The 21,233-nt window shown below is 40.4% G+C and overlaps 1 protein-coding gene and 1 long non-coding RNA gene across 3 annotated transcripts in view; one reads left to right on the forward strand and one right to left on the reverse strand.

Annotated features, from left to right (window-relative positions):
• Window positions 1–21,233, forward strand: part of pvrl2l (PVR cell adhesion molecule related 2 like) — a gene marked incomplete in the record, with an annotated part of 338,435 nt that overhangs the window by 165,642 nt on the left and 151,560 nt on the right.
• LOC112160011 lies at window positions 7,708–10,637 on the reverse strand. 2 transcript variants are annotated; one of them, XR_002921575.2, is made up of 4 exons: window positions 10,212–10,637; window positions 9,972–10,129; window positions 9,270–9,324; window positions 7,708–7,969 (listed from the first exon to the last, which is right to left on the reverse strand). It is a non-coding gene; the product is annotated as an uncharacterized LOC112160011 (long non-coding RNA). The 2 variants fall into 2 exon arrangements; XR_002921574.2 differs by having other exon boundaries at window positions 9,972–10,637.

Consider the following 21,233-nt stretch of genomic DNA (forward strand, 5'->3'; position numbering starts at 1 on the left):
GGTGTCTTGTTGTTTGTCTCCTCACTGGTGGAGGGTGTTGATTGACCCTCCCCCCACCGCAGGGCCAAATAGCATCTCAAAGGGGGCAACTTCAGATCGAAAGCACTCTCCTGGAAATGGGGGTTGATGCAGCCACGCCGCGGCCGCTTCACGGATGGACTTTTGAATTTGGAGAATTGGCTCTCATTAGGCGGTTTTGGCCCTGCAGTGGACAGATCGGTGTTGGGATTGTTCGAGGAGCTCCAAATTATTCCAAGTTGGTGTGAGCCAGTTTGCAGAGCTTTCTGTTGCTTCAACTGTTTTATCTTTTCCTGTCTCGGCAGCCACAACAGTTTTCACTAACCTGTTTTTTTTACTCCTGCTTTTCTCTCGTTGAAGGATCCTTTTCACACAGCAACCGACTAATAAATAACTTCTCTGATGAGGAGGAAAAACATGCATTGTGCGCCGTCACATTGCCCTCACACACTCCGTGGTTACCTCGCCGCGGACACATACGTGGAGAACTTTGGCTCACCCACGCCGCCACTGCACAACAAAGGCACATCAGTCGGGTCTTGATTTGCCTGTGTGAAAAGAGATTATAATCATGTGGGATTGCAGTCCTAATCTTTCTGATGGGCTCTTACTCCTGCGCTTTGGGCCTGTAGTGATCGTGCTGCTGTTGCCATGGTGTTTGTTCAGGACTTCTGCACATTTCTCTCACACAAATCCAAACTTCACACACTGACATGCCTAAAAAAAAAAAAAAAAACAAGCAGGTATTAAAACTCCAACATGTTGTGTTTTTAGAAAGTGATCTCTTTTCCTTTTTGAGTAAAAAAAAAAAAAACGGCATTTAGAGAAACCGTGGGAAATCGGAGCCGGCGATTGTTTTTTAGTGCAAACAAAGGGTCTTTGTAGCCGTGTTGTGAGTGTGGGAGGTTCACAAGTGGTTAAGCTGCTACTGTTCCCGCTGGAAGCCAAGTGTAGTCACTGACTCAAAGTACCGAGCAGGGTACGCTTTCCCCATCAAGCACACACATGCACATAACACAGGGCTTAACTCACCAAAATCACATGTAAAACCTCCACACACATGCTTCAAGGACTTAACACGCACTCACCGGTTTTCTCCATCTTTGTAAGTACCTGAGATCAAGGCCAGACGCTGTGATTTATCCTCCTCTGTTGTTTTTAACGTGTCCTTCATGGTTTGCTTGAGTTGTGCTGCATTCAAACAACATCATGGGTGTAAAGTAAGATGGTGGATCTCACAGACGGTGAAGGGCTGGAAGTCACACTGCCGAACAGGAGATGGCCTTTTAGCTCTCACTTCAATCCAAAGTGACTTTACCGCTACTGGGAAAGAGAACTGCCAGAGTAGATGCAAGTGTGATCTTGAGGATGTGGAAGAAGTCTCACTTCTTCAGTAATCTGTGTCACTTTGCTCTAAGAGAAACGTTGGAAAACAATATTTGATCACTTCTAGTTGCAGAGTTAAAACCACATAAATCGGGTCAATTTTTAAGCCTCCAAATTGACCAAAGGAGACAAAGTGTCAGTATTAGAATAATTTGGGTGAAATCAGATAATCAAATAACTGGATACTTTTCAAAGTACAAAGAAAAGAGCTGGTTATAAATATATATTAAGTACTTTTTTATGTAATATATGATTTGATTAGCTGTGAGAAAATACTGATATATTCAGGAATAAAGAAGGTGATTTAAGCTAAAGTTGCAGAGTTCTTGGTATTTCTATGTCATGGATGAACGCACAAAAGACAAAAGAACAAAAATAAAGTTGACATTAAAAGTGAGTCTTGCTTGTAAATGATGTGGCACTTCAAGCTAAAGTGACTTTAAGATTTTCTAATTCTACCTGTGTCATATATATTAGTATTTGGTTATTGTTTCAGCCTTGGATTGTATTTGGGATTGGATCACGGGATACCCTTTAATTTGTTTTATTCAAACAGTCCAGAAATGTTTTATAAAGTGAGTTAAACTGTGAATGCTTGAACTTTTTTGACCTATTTTTAAAAGTATCCGCTTTAATATTACAATGAATCATGACTATCTATCAAAAACATGTGACATGATATATAATCAGGACTTTGGACTTTGTGTGCTGCAGTTATTTTTCAAACCAAGACGTTGTTTTTAGTTTTTATGGTGGAATTAATTCTAATATTTTAATTCTGCTTCCTGTGCAGTGTTTTAAAAAAGCTGTTTCTGCTGTTTTTCTCAGCAGAATTAGTCATTTTTTCCTGGAAATATCCAATATTGACATGAAGCGGAGTTTGCACGCATGTGTCTTTTTGAAAGTCTAGCAGTCTCTTGTCAGACTTCCTGTATGCTTGACCCTTTTTTGGAAGTTGACGTGTTTTATCCGCTGAAGCGCGGCGGAGCGGACTGAACATGAGGCGCAGCAGCTTGAGGTGTTGCTGCTGAAACATTTGTGAAATGCGATGCTGCAGATCTGGAGCGACTCCACACGAGTGGAACTCTGTCCACTGCTGCTCACACAGTGGGCATCATTTAGAGGTGAACAAAAACAGTATTTAGGCAAAAACAAAGAAAAGAGGACTTTTGAACCTGTTTGTACTTTGCTGTAAACCTTAATGGTTAAGGTTTAATTTTCTGGATTTCATTTTTTTTACTATGGTTGTGCCATTTTTAGCTAAACATACCCAATCACAAAGATTTGACTAAAGAAATGCACAGAAATTTTGTTTGAATCTTAATTTTCTTTTTATGCGCTCTTCATCCTCCGAAAAATACCACAGGAACATGTCAAAAACACCATTTTAGAAGGAGTCGTCTTTAAAGACAAAAAAAAAAGGAAAACTATTGATTTCAAAAGCAGTAAAAAGTAATATTCCAAGTTTTTTTTTCTCGTAAATTTACGACTTTAAATCTCGTAAATTCATGAGATTAAAAGTTGTACATTTACGAGTAGCACCTAGTGGTGTATTTAGAACTAAATTTACAACTTTACAACTTTACAACTTTAAATCTTGTAAATTTATGACATTAAAAGTTGTAAATTTACGAATTTTAATGTCTTAAATTTACAACTATTAATCTAGTAAATGTACAACTTTTGATCTCGCCAAGTTACGACTTTTAATCTTATACATTTCCGACTTTTAATTCAGTTAATTTATGACTTTTAATCTCATAAATTTAAGATTTGTAGTCTCATGAATTAAAGACTGTTAATCTCGTCAATTTGACACTTTGAAACTTGTAAATTTGCAACTGTTTATCTCGTCAATTTATGACTTTTAATCTCATACATTTAAGATTTTTAATCTCTTAAATTTACGTCTTTTAATCTCTTAAATTTACGACTGTTAATCTCTTGAATTTACAACTATTAATCTCCTAAATGTACAACTTTTGATCTCGCCAAGTTACGACTTTTAGTCTCATAAATTTAAGACTGTTAATCCCGTAAATTTACGATTTTTTATTCTCTTTAAATTTACTTTAAATCTTGTACATTTTCTACTTTAAATCTCGTAAATTTACGAGTTTAAAGTGAAAGTGAGCCCACAGTCCAGCGAGAGAATCCTGTAAAATCAGCCTCACTGATAATGATTTGATTTTGAGTTGCTAAAAGGCTCAGAATTTCGTCGTTTTTGAAACTGATCTAAAAATAAAGCTTCACATGATTCTCCATGTCTTTCATTTTTAAGAAAAACTGTGATAAACAGACAACTTCATTTTTTTTGTCATTCGTGACTCTTTTCTTGTAAATTTTGGACTTCGAAACACGTACATTTACAAGAAAAATGTCATAAATTTAGCCTATGATTTTCTAAGTTATAAAGATTCGACTTTATTCTCATAAATCTACAAGATTTGAAGTTGTATTTAAAAATAGTTTGTAAATTGGTCCTTTTACTCCATCATAAAAAGCAGGTGAATACCAGAGAGTAAACACCCTCACCCTCCCTCCTCCACGCTCGTCATGGACCTCGCCGCCAAATCCCTGTTTTTGTTTCTCTGGGTTGGCCCAATTTAAAGTGAAGCCTTTCTGGAAAACTCCCAACCCTCCAGATGGCCAGTCTGCCACTGTCAGTGATTCACAACAGTAGGAGAGCACTTGATTCACCTTTGTGAGAATAATTACAGCGTAAATCCCAACCCTCAAATAGAACTTAAGCGCACGTGAAGCGTCGAGGTGCTAAACCCTACAAAGGAACGATGTTGAAGTGCTCGAAAACGTTCAACTCCAAACACAGAGCGTAATCACTCGGACGAGTAATTGCCTCCAGCTCGGATTGTTGAATTAGCTCACTCTAACCGGGATCGCCGGGGCCATCCCCACTTATGGCGTCAGATTTGTTGTGACTGCAGTGAAATTTCTCAAACCGCGCTGAAGATCAAACACATTTTAAAGAGAGAGCGGCTGAGTGCTTCAACTTTTCTGTCTCTGCTCTGATGCTCTCTGGGAGTCGTCCGCCGCACCGTGTGAGGATGGAGCCAATTACTTCAGAACTAAACGCCTTTTGTTGAGAGAAATCGTTACAGTTCAGCTTTTCACCAGGAAATCTGCCCGTTTTTAAAAGGTCAACACAGTTATCTGCTGCTGCTCTGGAGGCTGTCGCCCAATCAAAACCATCAGGGTTCGTTATGCCTTGATGCAGCTAATCTGCGTTTGGTTAAAAATTTGAGATTAGTTGAATGACTTTTAGTTGGCATTTGATTTTTACAGTGCCTGGACTCATGGTGGGGCTTTCGCCAACAACATGTTTGATCTGAGACGTCTCCATGTTTTGATCCAGCTGGTTGTCATGCAAAAGCTTCCCCATTACGACTCCCGCGCTCGCCATTAAGTGTTCTGATTAACGCCGTTTCCAGTCTCCCAGCGTGAGTCTGTAACCGTGAGGCGGAAAAAGCCTTCAGCTCTTAAGAAGTAAGCTGTTTAAACCCCGTCCCCCTGTACTTTCAGTTCTAAAGCCCCCCCCTCTTTCCAGTTTTCCTGCTGAGAACGGTTACCGGCTCCTCTGTGTTCCTTCACACGGCAGATGAAAGTGCTCTGCCGGCCCGTCTGGCATTTCCAGTCATGCTTCCCTTCAGCCTGTACAAGATCCAGAACTTTGAAGCGTTAGATGAGGACAGTGTGCAGGGATGCACGGTGGAAAACAAAGTGCTGGGTGGAAAGAGGAGGAGGTGGAGCCTGAATGAAGAGCTTTGAGAGTCTGTCCTCTCAGCTCCAGGACTCAGTAAGTGATGCATCTGGAGAGTTTAGTGTCGTGCTGAAGAAAGGGAAGAGCTTCCTCTCCGCTCCTGCAACCCCACCCTGAACCCCATCAATCAGCATGAACATGATGCCAGCTTTACGCACTTGCTGGGTTGCCTTGGCGCCAGCTGGATCTGCCCAGGGCGGCGTGCAGAGAGCGAAAGAGCACGTTGGCAAAAAAAAGATTGGAGTGGAGGGGATATGAGGTGGAATGGGCGGCGGAATAAAGAAAGAGAGGCTGAACAGAGAGATGAAGGCGAAAGTTAGGAGGAGGTTAGGGGCGAAAGAGCAAAACTGGACAGAAGGTCCTCGAAAATCGCAGATGACTTCTGGTCTAAGAGTGAGCTGGCAGGAGGCTGTGACCCCACTCTGTCCTCCCACTCTGTGCCCCCCCTTCAAAAAAAAAAAAAAAAAAAAGTAATTTTCATGGGGAGTCCAGCTGGCACTGGGCTTGGGGCCGTTTAAACACACACTGTGCATTCACACCATTCTACACTCTGGAACACACAATCACATCTATATGGACCAGTGGAGCAACATTTCCTGGATAGCCTGCAGCAAGTGAGATAGCTCTGTGCTGCAAAGACACACAGTCACTTTGAAGACACACTCGCACAAACTGAAGCCTGCAGCTCTGTGCATAAGATAATCAGATGATCAAGCCGAGGGGGATGATTTCTGGCTCCAACGCTGCGTGACATCAAGCCTTAACTAACCTTTGTACAGGCTTAGTGAAACACGCACAGATTACAAGCATGGTGATGGAGAAGACAAATTCCTTGTATTACAATCTACAAAATGAAAGATGCATTTAAAATAAATTCATACCGTCATTTAAGACTTCCAAAACTTTACAGACTTACTCCAATGAGGTTTTTGGTGTTTTTCAGATGATCCTTTTCCACCAAAAAGCTTGTTTTGTCTGTTGACCTCTATAAATGGGGCTTTAAACGTGCTGTCTGTTGGTCATCGCCAATTTAAAAAAAAAAGTAAAATAAACTTTTTTAATTCTTGAAAATACAGTTAAAAACCACCTGTGTGCTGCCCCCTACAGGTTGAAACAATATATTACAGTTGAGTTTCGTGATTGGTTAAGCCATGCAAGTCCCTCGTCATGATCTGCAGCTCCAGTAATGATAAGTCCTGTTCTCCAGCCCCACCCCTCTGACTGGATTTTCTAATTTCGGCTGTGGGCGGAGTCAGCCTCCAATTTCTCTGTTTGGTTAATATTTATGTTAAGCATAAAGATCTGAAGGTTATGAACTTACATCATCACAGGTACACTCTGCACTGACTCAAATAGGTAGCTATGAACACGTCCTCCCGTTTTCCAACATGGATGAACTAGGACCTCTAAGGTGTCCATCGATTTGCCTGAACAAATTGCCATCAATACAGGGGGGATTTACAACAGCAATATTGTTGGCAATTTTTGTTGCATTGCTAGTTATAGCTTGGGGTTGTGAGGAGCTGTAAGCTAGGAGGAGAGCATGTAAACAGATGGGTGACGGGAAATGGGGGCGGCCTTACTCTGCCTCCCATCATTCTGGCTCATAACTCAGAAGTGAATTTTTTATTAATTTATTTTTTAATTTTATTTTTCATTTTTGGTTTTCACAAGTGAGTTTCTAATAAACTATGTCCCAGAAAAAAATATTTTTTTAGGCTAAAACTCCATAATCATAATTAAAAGACCACTGGGAACGCTTTGAAAATTAATCAAAAATGTTAATAGTGGGACTTTTAGAGGATATCTCCTTTCATAATATTGCTCTTCATAAAGCTGCTCCTTTCATAAAGATGTTGAGTGTCTTTGGGGGGGCTGAACCTGTCCCAGCTGTCACTACATTTCCCGGGAAGGTCAGCAGTTCATCCGAGGGCCAAACTGAGAAAATCAACTCTGCATGATTATTCATAGCTGCTGCTGCTGCTGCTTCCAGCCAAGATTCAAACAAGCAACCTTTGTGCCGTGAGCCAAAGCGATGCTAACATCCAGCAGAGCAAAAAACAAAAGTCCAAACCACAAAGCACTTTTGTGATGTCAGAAACACACGAGGACCTCATGTGGGGCGCATGTTTCCACAGAGGTGTAAACTAGTCTGAACTGAGTCTCTCTCATGCACACGCAGACGTGCACATCTGCAGAACTTCCTCCGGTTCTGTGGTAACGAGCTGTAAATTGCTGCGCGACAAAATTCTCATTTAATCTTCATGTTTTGATGAGCTGATTCCCTCTCCTCCGCTCTGGGTCGGCAGCCATAAAACGGTAGCATCTGGTGGAACAACACGCCGTCCTGCTGAACATCACAGTGATGAACTCTAGCATGTGTACGCTTAAATTAAATTCTGGTTTATGCTTTGGGTTATTTATGCTGTAAGCAAACTTCTATTGCAGACTAGCAAGATAAATGTGTTTAAAAAAAATCCACTTTGTTTGCTTTGCTTTGTCTCCGGGGAGATTTTCCCAACAGATCTTTTAATACCATGTTATTTATTTATTCACATTTTTAAAATTTAGAAAGACATGCTGTTTCATTGTTGTAACCGCATCATTATTGTTCGTTTCCGGGCTGTCTTGACTTATATTTTGCAGATTCACTAGTTTAAGTGGAGTTTGTTCTCTAGAAAACAACAAAAACAAGCGGCGCCGTCGGGGGAATCCAGCAGGATGTCCGCGTGCGCTCATCAGCCATCAATGTCTCCAGGAAACGTCAGGTTAATTGTTTTTGCAGATCTGGTTTAAGAAAAGGAGAAAAACTCAGATGGAAAAGTTGACGTACCATTTTCAGTAAACAGCATTTTAAAACAACAAAACAAAGTTTCCCAATTAAAGAGGCAGCAAAACAAAAACTACTCAAAATGCAATCGAAAAGTGAAGCGACGGTCAAACAGATCTGAAAATTGACATATTATTCTGGACAGACAGCAAAATGAGATTTGCTTTTTTTTTTTCTTTTATTCATTTTGTGTTATTTACATCGGTTTTCAACAAAAGTGATGAAAAGGGTCATCAGCTGTCCCATTCAGGAGGGCTGTAGCCACGTCCTGAGGGAGACTGGAGACGATGAGTCTGAGTGAAGGCAGTGTCATTCTGTGCATGTTCCAGGTAAGAAAATTGGTCATACCTGGATATACATGGGAAAAGTTGTGGTCTTTAAATGTGAAGTGTTCACAGATGGATCAGGAATGAACATTAAAACTACAGAAGACGTACAAATAAACATTCACACTTTGACAGTCAGAGCACTGGGCAGAATCACATTGCGTCAGCACCATGGACAGCCCCCCTTTGTGATGCTTTGTTTTAATATGTGACAATAAATGGGACCATCTTTCCATCCCCCATATAATAAGCGAGTCATGCATGAACCGCGCATGATTATTGCGCTGTTTATATGCAATTTATCAGTGATTCCTGTGAATGTTGGTCCTTCGTAATGCATGCAGGATATGCGTAATTTTTCTTCCGTTCCTCATTTGTCGATGTGCACTGATGTCCGTCAAGATTCACGGCTAACGTCTCTTTACGCAAATTTCGTTTTAACCTAAATTTATGCATAGTTCCTACGTAGTTCATATGCAACTCATTGGCCAATCTTAAGCAATTGTGCGTGACTTATGTGAGAACCATACATGGTTCCTCAATCTCGGTGGGAGGCAGTGTGTGGTCCCGCACAGAAAGTGAGTCTGAATGTTCACCGGGTCCTTCTCACAGATCTCTCCAGCTCTGGGTTCCACCAGGGCGCCCCTCTCTTTAATTAAAACAAAGCCTCACGAGGGTCTGTGGCGGTTGCTGCCCAGTGCTCTGATCATCAAAGTGAAGAAATTCAATGACTTGGGGGTTTATCTGATCTTTGTGTAGCATATTCATTCTTCTTCATCAGCGCACATCAATGAATGAGGGACGCGTAAAATACTTATGAATTATGTCTATCACGCATGTATCCCGAAAGACCAAAGTTGCATACCTGGAACGTGCGCAAAATGTACGTAGTGGCAGCGTGACATGACCTTGAGCCATGTTTTCCACTTACACTGTTGACCTCCACTGAGGATGCTGTTGGGAGGTTAAAAGAAGTCTTCTACCTGCTGAAAGAAGAGGCGGAAGACACGTCAGTCACTAAGGTGCTCAGAAATCTATTTAGTGGATGGTAATGTCTCTAGATGTTGGGGACCGGAAAACTGGGGTGATGGTCCTTTATTTCAAGAATGGAGATAGGAGGATGGGCTCCAACTATTGGATGAGAGCTTGCTCATCCCTTCAGGGGCCTCCTCATTTCCTCCCGTGGGAGGTGTTCTAATCACTGAGAGGAGACCCTGGGAAACACCCAAAATGCACTGGAGGGGACTGTCTGTTGGCTGGGCTGGGAGTGCCTTGGAGTATCCCCGCAGAACTGTGTAGAGGATGCTGCCCTTGACTAGAATTCTTTTAGTTTCATGTTTATAAAGGTTGGGAGGGTGTCTGCCTCAACAGAGAAGGCTTAAGAAATCCCACTGGGGTTCTCCTAATTTGTTGCAGCCTTTTTGTGTGATCTTTGCTGGAAAAAAAAAGTGCAGTTTTCTCAAAATGATATAAAAATATGTTTTGTGTTGTGAAACACTGGTTGCCTTGTTAGTTCATAATCTCATGCTAGTTCTGGTTCCTTAAATCCAAACCTCTTCAGAGAGAGAAAAAAATAACATCTATTAGAGGACCCTCACCTAAAACATATGTATAAAATTAGAACTTCAATCACTTTTTTTCTAACAATATATACAAACGCAGCTCCAGCGTGTTGGTTATCCACCGTTGACCCGGCGGTGTGACGGCTGGAGCCTTGGCCACGCAGGGGGGGCATCTGTCATGAAGATAAGAGCCCTCCAAATGGGCTTCTGGGTTGCAGCTTATCTCAGACTGAAGCACATGCAGACAAATTAGACTGGAGCGTGTCGTCTTCTGAATGAAGAGAGTAGAGGATTTTCACATGTTGTATCACCAAATGCACAACAGCAGTAGCATAGTTGCGGTCTAGTAACAGTGAGGGTTGATTAGCGTGTCTTTTTTCCCATAGATGTTGTTTACATTCAAAGTTGTTTATTTTCTATATTACATCGCAGAAATCATCAGTTAAGCTAAGTGTTCATTCATCTATAATTGATTGCAGTCTTTTGCTTTATTAACAAAGGCTTAAAGCTCTTGTTGATCTCTTCTGAGCACTGAAGAGGATGCTGCTTGAGAGCAATGTTGCTTCTATTAGAAACCCATTGAATCAGTCTGTGGTCCCATCGGCCGCGCCACGAGGAGTTCCAGGATCTCACTGAAAGTGGTGCTCCTCTTCGTGGCATCCTCCTCATTTCTGCTTTTTTTTGTGAGAAGAGGGAAAGTTCCTTTACTTCACACAGGAAGTTTCTCCGCCTCAGGGGTCGTCAGATCCAATCAGAACATGGTTTGGAAATCATGTGATGAAGCTTCAGCTTTACTCCAATTACCAGGGATCTAAGTTCTCCCATTGGGGCTACTATGTTTTTTAGCATTTGGTTGTCCCGGTTTATATCCAAGATTTAACAGGAATCCAATAAAAGTGAAACACCCGAAGTATAAAGATGGATAATTTAATACTGGATTCATTTTCTTGATACATGCTGTAAGTTTAGCGGCTCTAATAATATCTCAAAAGTAGATGATTTGCTCTGCGTGGCTCTGCTCTTCTTTATACGAAATAACATGAAATCATCGACATAGAACACAAACCTGTCATTTTATACGCTGCTTTTTTTCACCCCATTCAAACTCTACTTTCACTTAAAAAGTGTTTGTAAAAATAGTCATTGATCACAGATTTATTTCTCCTTTCAGACTTTTCACTATGTGGTTTTGAATATAATATCTAATTTAGCTTGAAATATTGTGTTAACCTCCATTCATAACTTATCACAATGTAACACAATGTCAGGAATGGAATTCTTTCTTTAGAAGTGTAGAAGGCTTGATTGGAAATTTTAAATGATTCGTGACCAGCTTCATCTTTGTGTTCCTCAATGACGGCATTTCACTCATATATGCTGTTCAGCATCACATCAAAGGAACTAGTTTAAATATATTTTCTCTTTTTAACTTTAAACCATCTTATTGATCTGAACCAAAGAGGCAACTAGAGGTTTTTGTTGTTTTTTTTTTAGAAGCTCGATGTTCATTTATTCAGTGTAGTTATGGTTGCACATTTCCAGCTAAAAGGCTGATAAAAAAGCTTAACATACTTGTGGTTTTAGTGTTTAAGATTTCAACCACTAATCTGTTTTTTGTCAATCTTTCCATCGTTCGAGTTTGTGTGAAATCAACTGCAGCGATCATTATTTTGAAATGTAATTTTATTTCTTTTTTTACAGTGTTTTAAAAAAATCAAATTTTCATATTTGCGCTCATAAAAGAATAGCCTCAAATCTAGCCTCAAATCTAGATTTAGAATCACAGCCTTCAAAAATAACATTAAATTCACAAAAAACAAATTTTTGGAAAGTGTTTGAAGGTCATAATCTGATCCTGAGAGTCAGGATTTCACTTGTATTTGATTTGAATAAATTTTATTTAATTTGAATAAAATGAAAGGAGAATTTTGGGTAACTAGAGGAAGGTAGAAGCGAGACCCCTCCATTTAGTTGAAAGTCGTACACATATTTAAAAACAAATAGTAGACTTTTTAAAGGTGAAAAAAGAAAAACTTCAGAAGGAAAAAAGGCCTGTTAAGGTCAAGTTTTCGCATCGCTTCTGTTGGAAAAACCAAAACCTGGTGGACATATGGAGAGTTTTCCTGTTACTCTTATTAGAAATGCAACAAAACTTGTTTTCCACGACAAACTGTGGGTAATCATACATGAGCATAGACAGTGTTTACCGTTCTTCCACTCTTTCAAACTCAAGATGGAGTTTGAGTTTTAACCGATGCGACCGACATCCAATTCTGAAGTTCAGAGACAAAAACGCGTCCAAAACTTTCCACATATCAGCACTGGATACTGCAAAAAAAAGGTCCTCCACTAGAAATACGTAAAAAAAAGTCTTTAAAAAACGAAAAAAAAAGTCTGCCCATGTGGTAAGAAAAATGGTCTTACCGAGAATTAAAGAAATAAAATCTTGTGACTAAAACATATTTTCTTAATTAATATTTTGCTATTGAAAAACTTTTTTAATAAGATTAATTTACTTGCAAGACAAAAAATAAAAGAATCTTTTTCAAGGTGTTTATTTTGATTAAGTCACTATGATTTATTTATTAGTGAAGGCATGTCGCTCTTTTTCCTCCTCCACCCTTTGCATCCTTCAGAACTGCAGCAGCTTGTGACAGGAAGTCCGAAGGTTCCATGTTTCTTTATTCATTCAATGAGCTTCAGCCTCAAACATCTACTATTACTAGTGAATGAAATGTAATGCAGCAAAACTGCACACGCTCATCCCCAAACTTTCTCTCCAAAATCTGTGGAAAAAAACCACAATAGGAAAGAAAAACATTATAGATCCTCTCAAAATCCTAGGTTACTATGGAAACGTTCTGGTCCTGCAAGCTCCGTGGAAGATTGACAGACCATCTGCCACCATAAACGGCTCAGCAGTCGAGGAAAGATTCAGCAAAATTCGGGTGGTCTGGTGATTTTTGGACTGAAGAAAACACGCTTGTTAATATTTTATTGTATTTTCCTGCTGCAGTATCTTCTAAATGATACATACCGGACTTCCAGCACCAGAGGAAGCATCCAAGAAATCCAACATTTGTTTTCTGCTTTTAACTGGTCGCAAAATCCGCAGTTATTAAAGAATTTTGACTGTAGCTACTTTTTCATTTAGTTTGGCCTCCAAACTGCCACATAAGGTATCGTCAGAGGAATAGATTTAGTGTTTTTACTTTAAAATGGTTTAAGAGCTTGCATGAAGTATCAAGCTTACTGTACCCAACTTAACTAGGCTGGTCTGTTCTTCCTTTTCCTTTTTCAGTGGTTTTCTGAATCTGACTCCCCCTGCAGTTAGCATCATTAGATGTAATAGTTCACTGCTGCTGTACATCTACAAACACCTTTATATAATCAAGCCACTCGTACATCTGCGAATATGCTTCCCTTCTGAACCCACATGCTGTGTTTTACATCCACAGCCCCGTGCCGATCCTGCTTTTGCACGCAGATCTGCTTTGCTGCGCTCACATTTGGCATTGGACTCATGCACAGGCTCATTCTTCACCGGAGCTGCAGGGTCAGTGGTTCGTTGTGTTCCGCGTAGCTGAGGCTTGGCGAGGGAGCGCCTCATGATTACCTCTGTGCTTCTGCTACTACTTTCCATTTCGGTGTCAGAGACCCTGAGCCAAACTTTGCCTCTTTCTTCTTCGCCTTTCTTTTTAACAGCAATTTGCTTTTCCACACACACACAGTAAACACGGCAGCATTCACGAGTTAGCTGACACATCCAGCTACAGAAGGTCTTTAACTCCACAGACTTAGTCACATTTCTCATTTCTCCCACTATGAGAGTTCCCGTCTGCTGTGACGCCTCCATGCTGCTCTTATTAGCATGTGTCTGCTAATGGAGAAGCTCAGGATGCTAATCCCGCAGACCGGCACGCTGCCTTTTAATTAGCCAGCAGTACATGTTCAGGGTCAGACTGCTATCGCAATCTAAAGCTAATCCACTGTGAACTGATCAATGCAGAGGAATGGACAGCGGGTGGGGAGGTTAACCGGGAGGAGCACTGAAGGGTGTCGGGTTAGATGTTTGAGGGAGGCTTTAGATGGCAACGGATTTGTTTCTTCAAGTGTTATGAGTTATATTTATAACTGACAGCTGTTTCAACTCCGGGATGCAGGAGTGGTCATCAAGCAGAACTTTGTAAATGGGACTGGAAATGATGTCTTCCGGTGCAATTCTCCACCTACAGCAGGAGAGATGCATCATTTTGCATGAAAGCACAACAAGCAGTCGGAGAGACGGATGCATGCCTTGACTAGAGGAAACGCCCATTAAACATCTGGGATTTCTGGGAAAACTATGAACAAATGGTGCCACTAAAAGCCAATCAGATGACATGTTGTCATGTTTGATTGTTTTTTAGTAAACTGGAAATTGATTTCATATGTAAAAGACGTTATAGGTTTTTTAAAAAAAAATTAACACCAAATACTGCAAATGATTCTAAAGAAATTAACTTGTAATGATTTCTGGCTTCCAATTTCCAACTTTCTCCATATTCTGGAAAGTCTTTTCCTCTAAAGTTTGACATCTAAATGGTTTAAAATATTATAAATTCCTCCACATCGCATGTTCAAGTGGACACTTCCAACATAAACACACATTTCTGACTTCTGGATTCAAGCTCTCACCATCACACACCGCCTAGCAATTTTCAGCAGGTGTTTTTACGCTGTGCGTACAAAACATGCCGCTATTGACCGTGCAAGTTAAACCAGGTCAAACTTTGGCCAATCAGAGACTCAGATGGCGTCCCCCTTTAATTCAGAGAACTGTTCAAAACTTTGATCATGAAGAATAAATTAATAATCTTGGTTTGTGCCTGGCCAGAAAAATGACACAAATTGTTGCATATATCTGAACAGAACTGCCAAAAAAATCCTGGAGGAATTTGGACGATTTGCTTTGACATTTCTCACCAAGCTTCTTCCACTTGTGGGTGGCGGACATGTGCTAGAAAAGAGTACAAAAATAAAGAAAAGTTCAAGTCCTGTTAACTGCGGTGAGCTACAGACACATCTGCCCCCAGGAACCATTTAGTGGTTTAACCCCCCCAGTCCAACACCGTGATGCTGAGTGTTCAGCAGGGAGGCACTGTGTCCCATTTTTAGAGTCTTTGGTTTGACCTTCCAGTCTCAGGACAGACAGTCTACCACAAGGCCACTAAGCTGGTAGAAGAAGCCCTTCCCTGCTGGTCCAGTGTGAACACCATAGACTAAATCCTGTTCCTGAACACGTCTAAAAGCTTGAGCCTCAAGTTTAAAGCATATAAAAGGCTGTGAAGGAGAACAGCACTCAACATGTAATTAGTTAGGGGTGTGGGAAAAGATCGATTTGGTGATATATCACGATACTTGTATCGATTTAAATGCTGACATGGCGGTATTTAATTAATATATTATGGGCGTCCTTCAGCATCTTACTTTTGTTTTCCACTGTTTTTTTCTTATGTTGATAAATATTTTATTCTGGAAATCACACTTACCTTTATAACAAATATTTCTTAATTTACCAAAAGAAAAAAACACCTTGAATTTGCTTTGATGATACCAAGTTGTATATGAGATACAGTTGCAGTGCATAACGTATTGATCATACGATAACATGAATTTTACCATTTTATTACAATGTATTAACATTCAGGTAGTTTTATGAAGTCATACTTAAAAAAAAGAGTTGAAAATTGTCCACATACAGTCTTGGGATATATATTGACACATATTGCATTGTGAGTTAAAATTAATTTTACCATTTTGCTACAATACATCAATATTCAGGTTGAGTTTTTTTATGTCGTACTCTTAAAAAATGATAAAAATTGTTCAGGTACAGTCTTGGGACATATCATGATACATATCATATCGTGATATGTATCGCATCGCTAGATTCCTTCCAATACACACAATTAGTGGTCAGTGGTTAGCTAGCGGTGTATTTAGTGGTCTGTGTTGTGCTGAATGCTCCACAGTCTTAAACTGTTTAAATAAAATGAATTCTCGCCGTGGACAATAAATCTGCTCCAAAACTGACAGTTTGATGATAACATGTTAATCAAGAGCACAGCTGTGTTTGAGCACAATTTTGGTCTTGAGTAAAAAATAGTCATAAAACTGATAACAATTAACCTCCAAGAGAAGCTTGGAGTCACAATGTTTGTGTGTTTTAGGTTTTAAACCAGCCTCAAGGAGGAACTGAAACTGTTGCACCTTGATTACATCAAAAAGATCCAGTCCTGACGAAACTGATGGATGTTCAGCTGATTGCGTAGGTGTTCATGTCTGCGTGATCCCTACATGTCCGTGAACTGAACAGCCATTTTTGGGTTAGCTGTGTGACTGCAAGTTCACTCTAAATAAGAAAAAGTTGCCTTACAGAACTTTTCTTGATCTATTTGTTGTGAAACGGCTTTAAATTAGTTCCAGAGAGTCTGAGCCGAGGTGGATGATGCCACTGCTGTCTTGATGTCAGTAATTGCTTTCATACTCCTGCTCATCAGGAGGTGGGGGGGGGCAATCAGGGCTAAAAGAGCCGTGCCCTTAATCTTGCCCACATGTCCCAATTTTCCCTTTTTTCTCCAGTTGAATCCTTTCATTTTCTCCCTTTCTTCCCCCTCTCCTCTCATCTTTCTTACTGCAGAAAAAAGTGTCCATCTCAAATGAGTAAAGCTCCCGAGCCAGCATTTGTTTCTTTCCTTTTTTTTCCCTCTCTCTTGGGCCCCTTTAACCGAAACACCCCTCTCCTCACCACCTCCCCATCTTATCCGCGGTTCAGATTTGCTTAGAAATGAGTCACCCGACCACAAATCGCCCCATTTAAGAGGGAAGGGAGCAGCGGAGAAGAGAGGGGGAAGACTTAGTGATGGAGATGAATTGAGCGAGAGGGGGATGCAGAGACGGAGGGAGGGAAGGGCTGATGGCAGTTTCTCACTCAGCTGCTTTTGTTGATCAGTATCAACAGCCGGGCTCTGGATCCAATCAGCTCCCTGCGCTCAGCCGCGCAGAAGAAGACTGGAAATATATTTGGCAGAGCGTGCACACACAGACGCACGCCTGACAACCAAGCAGGACTCGTGCAGCAGCGGGGAGGCAAATTCAATACATAATGCAGCACAGACCGAGTGTCGAAGCTCCGGATTAGGACATATGAATGCGCCCGTGCACATATGTGTGTGCACAAGTTTCCATACATCCCGGTCAAAGCCTGCATTGAATTAATGAAGCTGAAGACATGTAGGTGTGAGACATTGCACTAATTATGCAAGTACTGCCGTGGCCTCTCCATCAATAATGTTCATTAAACTACTGAACCCACTCCAGTCAGCAGCTTTGTGTGTGTGCATGTGCGCCTGTGTGTGGAGGCTGACTGGTGAGCAGTGAGTAAGCTCCACCGTCGGGTGATGGATCACCACAGATTTGCATTAAACGCTGTTTTATTTGGACACGGCTGGCTGCAAAAAGCTATTTTTTATCATCCCTGCCCATTCCGAGCCTCAGAAGATAAGAAATCTGGAACATCATCTCGATGGCAGCTCCGCAGTCAGTCAAATAATACACTTTTCACATGTCAGAACTGTTGCAACGGAGCAGGAAATGTTAGGCAGTATTTACATAAAAAGGATGTTGGCTTTTGGTTTCATAAACTTCACGTGAACTTTGAAGCCTGCAGTTTATTTATTTCTTTATACAACCTGTTTTAATGAGCGTAAAAGGCAAATGAAAGGCATGCAAATGTGCTTCCCAACCAGATGTTCAGCTGTTGCTTCACATCCTCAGAGGACAAAAAATAAAAAACTTTAATAAAAATGAGAACTCCTTTCCAAGTTTGTCAGCCGTCCAAAACTCCTCAGGAAACAAGCCAGGTGTCAGATCTATTTTTCTCCTTTTTTTAAATACATGAACTCTATAGGAGTTATGTTAAGTCTAGATGGTCTAAAAACAAGCAGAATTTGAATCGATATGCTCGTCTGTACAGGACGGCCTCTTTAATTGTAGAACCAGTGGGAGGCTGGAGCTCAGTTTATGCAGTTTGATCAACTCAGACGTTTCACCTACGATCATATTTAAAGTCTAACTGCAGGTTTTTGAGCTTCAAAGAAATGCAGTTATTCTCACCTCTTTCAGTTCATAGAACTTATATAACAGGGAGCGTGCATTTCCAATGATCTTCCCCTCCTGGAGGCCATCATGAGACCATGAATAATCACATACATGATGCTACAGTAGCAGAGAACATATTTTCATAAACTTCTGGAATGAGGCTTTCAAATAAAGTATCACCTTATAAAATGTTGTTAGCAGTTTTCTTGACTTTTTCTCCTTCCATGTCAGGTTTTTTACTTCATTTTTGAAGGTTTTAATTTAGTTTTGACACAAATCTGCTTTTGTTTAAGGCTTCGCTTAAATATCATATATAGCAGCAGCTTCTATGCTTTGAAATGCAATACTCATGAGGCAGGTATATCTATTTAATTTAGCAACGTTTAAAGTTTTATCTTTCTCTAGCATTCATTTTTGCTTGTTTACTCTCCACCTCTTAATTCTGCTTAGAGATTTCAATAAAAGAAAATGCCTGTTTGTTCATCCTATGATCTTGTCTGGTGAATTTTTCTTTAATTAGTTGTTGGTCTAATGTTTGTGCACATTTTTTCTTGATGTTTCAAGTATTGCTGGCATTTATTGAGCAAGTTAATTGAGCTCAAACGTTGTAAGCTAGTGTCTTTTATAAAGGCTAATTTAAACAGTTTGCTCTTTATTAAACTTAGTGGCGCTATTTGTCTTTTTGTCTAAACAATGACCCAACCAAACAGGAAAAAATGCCTTTTGAAAACGATATAGCCGAAAATGGCAATGAGAAAGTGGCCAGGATTTTTTTCTGTCGTTGTTTAAGGTCTTGGTTATGGCTACTATTAACCACAAAATAAAGAGACTTAAAACTGACTCATAGTCTTGTGTCTCAGTAAGGGAAAGGGAGCGAGAAACGCCAGTATGTTCTTCATTATCATGTTGTAACGAGAAAACGAATTTAGTTTTCTTGTGATAATGAGATAGTGGATCCCATTATCATGAGAAACAGTTTGTTTTCTCGTGATAATGGGAGCCACTATCTCATTATCACAAGAAAACAGATTTTGTTTTCTTGTGATAACGTGATTGTGGAACCCGTAATCACAAGATCTCGCGATATCGAGATCTACTGTCTCATTATCACGAGAAAACTAATTTTGTTTTCTTGTGATAATGAGACTGTAGAGAAATATCACGTTGTCATGAAAAAACAACATTCGTTGTCTCATGATAACAAGATAGTAGATCTCGATATCGCGAGATCTTGTAATTACGGGATTACGAGATTCACTGCTACCTTATCATGAAAAAATAAAACTCATATTCTCATGATAATGAGATAGTGGAACTCATCACGAGAACACTGTAGAAAAAAAAGGTATGGCATGCTGTTTTCAGCTTCCATAGCAAGAAAAAAGAATATTTCTTAGGTTTCTCCTTGCTTTAGTTGTTTGAGTTGAAACACTGGAGCTTTTGTGCTGCAATCATTTCTGAATTTGCTCAGGTCTGGGAACTCCATGCCAAACTCAACTTTTGGTTCCATAAGCTTCACTGGGTTTCCTTCCAGCGTGTTTTTATGACTGCATCTTTACTGCCGTACAGCTAAAGTGGTTGAGCATAACTGGTGGCTGGAGCTTACTTCCTCACAGGCCACACATTCCTGCGGTGTCTTTGTCACAGTGGGGTATGTTGGTAAAAGTCTGTGTGTGTGCTGAAACAGGGTGTAGATATGCAGCCTATAGCCAGAGGAATGGCTGTTCTGTGGGGTGAACTGATGAATACAAAACTCTGTTTGGGGCATGAAGCTTTATTTGCATGCCACTCCAGACTGAGGGGTTATTAAGGCAAATTGAGGGAGTAGTAATTGAGCTGTGTGTTGCTATTTGTGTGCAAATAGGTGTAGGTGTGCAAAAGCTGGGTGCCAAAAGAGCTGGGAGTTTGAAAGAAAAGAGGTGCCTGTGGAACCTCCTGGTGTTTATGTCTGTATGAAGATTTGCATTCAGCTTTTTGCATGAGCCATATTCTCATGGCCCTGTTTAATTTAATTTCTTTTGCTTTCAAAAGATATAAACATACATTGGTCTTTACTGGCATCCATATTTCACGTCATCTACCTATCAGTACCTTCATCCAAACCTAGGAAACTCGCCCCCCTCACTGCAACGCCCCAGCTCCTCTCCTGTTTGTTCTGTTTGGTTCCTGTTTTGGTTCCTCGTTTTGTGTCAGAAAGCATCCATTCAAAAGCCGGCGTCTCTGAGGACGGAGCACGGTGAGGCCCAATGGGGCAAGAAAAAGGATGGTTTTGACTTTTCCCTCTTGCCCCTTCAACACCACCATTGTTGGTTTTCTCCATGTTGGTTCTACTCCTATAATTGTTTTTTTTTTTTTGTTTTTCTTCCTTTTTTCAAAACTGACTAAAGCAGCGCCTGGAATCCCTGATGAAGAGACAGAATGGATGACAATTTAGGCAGGAAATTTCCTCTCTGGCTGCGACATCCGGGGTTTGCACGAGGAAATGATTGAGATCGTCATGGAAACACTGGTGGTCGTGTGTGTGTGTATGAAGCAGTGTGCCGTGAGTGAAGATCAGGGATAATCAGGGGGTAATTTAATAGACTCAATATGTGTGTCTGCATGTGTTCGTCTGTGTCATCAAGGGTGATTAAGCAGAGTGTGTGATTTACAATTACTGAGGTGTGATTCGCATGCACACTCAGACTTTGTGTGTTTTGGGGCTTTGTGTTGGCTCATTGATGAGTCTGTGCAGAAAGCTGACAGAAGTTGTCGTCTAAGTTGCTGAAGATGCTTTTCTTTCTGTGATGGTGGATCTTGTTACATAAGTGCAGCTTTTGTTTCTCACATTTCAAACACAGTTGACACTTTTTAAAGTTGACTTGGAGCATTTTTTCTACTTGAAACTTTGAAATTGAGATAAAATGTCTTTGTGCAGATACGTGTATTGGTAGAAACCCTCTATGGTGATGGTATTTTATAATTTACCCAAAACAATATACCATATTTTTTGTACTTCAGGGCAATAAATGGTCTACATTTTAACTTGTGTCATATATAAGGTGCATTAAGCAAGACAAAAGAGTCTAGGATTAGTTTGTCAGTCAGTCACAGTCTTAGTACACAGTAATCTAGAACTTGTTTGTCATACACTACATGTTGGCCACCTTCGGAGTGTTAGTCGCATTAGCACATTCATAACACCTGTAACT

The sequence above is a fragment of the Oryzias melastigma genome, linkage group LG11, assembly GCF_002922805.2.
Source record: "Oryzias melastigma strain HK-1 linkage group LG11, ASM292280v2, whole genome shotgun sequence".
NCBI classification, from domain to species: domain Eukaryota; kingdom Metazoa; phylum Chordata; class Actinopteri; order Beloniformes; family Adrianichthyidae; genus Oryzias; species Oryzias melastigma.